We start from the raw sequence: 2,174 nt of genomic DNA on the forward strand, positions 1-2,174 counted from the left end.
AGAGCGTCGCTCTTGGGAGAGAACGGGCTTTAGGACCCCTCGGACGGAGTCCCAGCAGCCGTCCCTCTTTCTTTCCTGCCAATGGCTTTTCTGCTCTTCCTAAAAGCCAGGAATAGTTGCTGAATCTGAATCCGAATTAGGGTGCGTGTGTACGTGAAAGCTTACACCCAGAACCAAATACCTTTAAACTTTAAAGGTAAGACGGGTGTTTTGAGCATGCGCAAAGCTCGCCATTCTGTGGATGGCTGCCTATGTGCATGCTCAAACTGAGGGTTTTTTTTTAAAAAAAATGCCGACGTCCGCTGCGTGTGAACGGGCATACAGCGATGGGTTCCGCTGTGAGGGAGGTAAGTGTGATCGCGTTTCAGCCGGCATAAACTGCACCGCTTCCAACCGGTACAGTTTATGCCGGCTGAAACGGCGCGTCTGAACGCACCCAAAGAGTGATTAACACCTGGAATTCATTGCCACAGGAAGTGGTGGTGGCTACAAGCATGGATGGCTTCAAGAGGGAATTAGATAAGCATATGGAGCAGAGGTCCATCAGTGGCTATTAGCCACAAGGTATAGATAGGAACTCCAGGGCAAGTGATGCTCTGTAATTCCTGGTCTGGGGGGGGTCAACAGTGGGAGGGCTTCTAGTGTCCTGGCCCCACTGCTGGGCATCCTGATGGCACCTGGTATTTTTGGCCACTGTGTGACACAGAGTGTTGGACTGGAGGGGCCTTTGGCCTGATTCAACATTGGCGTCTCTTATGTTCTTATGTTATGTTCTTATGAGCCCGATCCTCTGAGCATCCTTACTCTTTGCCACGCGTCTCACCAATAATGTCCCCCCCCCAATACCTGGGCGTGCTGCATGGTGGCTCTACTCCCTTCAGCGCACAGAGGAGACGGCGGAGGAGGCATCCGGGGTGTCCTTCCACTCCGGTCTGGGAGGGAGAGAAAGAAAGAGGGAGATTGGGAAACCCATTTTGCTCCACACACATTTTCTGTGCCCGTCCCTGGAGTGAACCTCTCTCCAGATTGGATTCAGGGCACCATTCAAGGTACTGGATTTGACCTATCGAGGCTCAGGAGCCTTTGGCCCCACATCTCTCCCCTCAACCGGCCGCTCAATATGGAGTCAGTCCCGCCCGCCTTCCCTATTCATCCATCATCCCCCTCTTCCCCTGGAAATGCTTCCTCCCAAACTCTGCCAACCCTTTCCTTGCCTCAATCCACAGGCCTCCCTCCTCCCCTCTGAGGGAGGCCAAGACCCCCCTGCCTCCCCCCCCCAACATCTTTTAGCAAAATGTGTCCTGGGAATGAGGTGGGAGAGCCCTGAGGGGAGGGGATGGAGTGCCTGACTCCAGGCGGCAGGTGAGAGACGCCTGCTCGGAATGAATTTCTCCCCGCACACAGAAAGCTAGCCCTGCAGGGAACACGGGTTTGCTCTCTGTGCCTGGCTATAGAGCTTTTCTGTAGTGGGGAGCATCCAGCCTCCCAAAACACGTTCCTCCGCCTGCAGTCTCAAGGGAAGCTGCCTCGAATCCACGTGTGGACATAGCAGGAGAAAAGAGCACAGATGAGTCCTGTCCGCTCCACCAGCTCCTGTCTCCGCCACGGGTGGGGGGGGAGGGGTTTCCCTGTGTTCTCCTTCCCCCGAACTCATTGCAGTCTCTCCCCCAACAGTGAACTGTTCCAGTGTATTTAAAAAAATCAACTCTATAATTAATATATTGTATAGCCCAATCGAGGTATAGTTGCAGGGCTCTTTTTGTAGAAAAAGCCCAGCAGGAACTCATTAGCATAATAGGCCACACCCTGACAGCACCGCTCATTAGCACATTAGGCCACACCCCCATGTTACCAGAAGTGTGGTTATCCAGCCACACCCACCTTTCCCTTCTTATTCTGTTTACCTTGTTTGTTGTCAAAACCCAGGGCCTTTTTTTGTAGCAGGAACTGCTTTGCATGTTAGGCCACACACCCCTAATGTAGCCAATCCTAATGAGTTTCTGCTGTTGGGTGTGGCCTGTTATGCTAATGAGTTCCTGCTGGGCGTGGCCAACTCAGGAGCCAGCCGGAACTCCTTTCCTGTGTGTTCCTGCCCCAAAAGAGCCCTGGACTTATACTAATATACTTGGCACCTGGAAAGTTAAAAAAAAAACATACACCACACTGACACCCGC

This window comes from Gekko japonicus, unplaced genomic scaffold (assembly GCF_001447785.1).
Source record: "Gekko japonicus isolate JY-2015 unplaced genomic scaffold, Gekko_japonicus_V1.1 scaffold2427, whole genome shotgun sequence".
NCBI lineage: Eukaryota > Metazoa > Chordata > Lepidosauria > Squamata > Gekkonidae > Gekko > Gekko japonicus.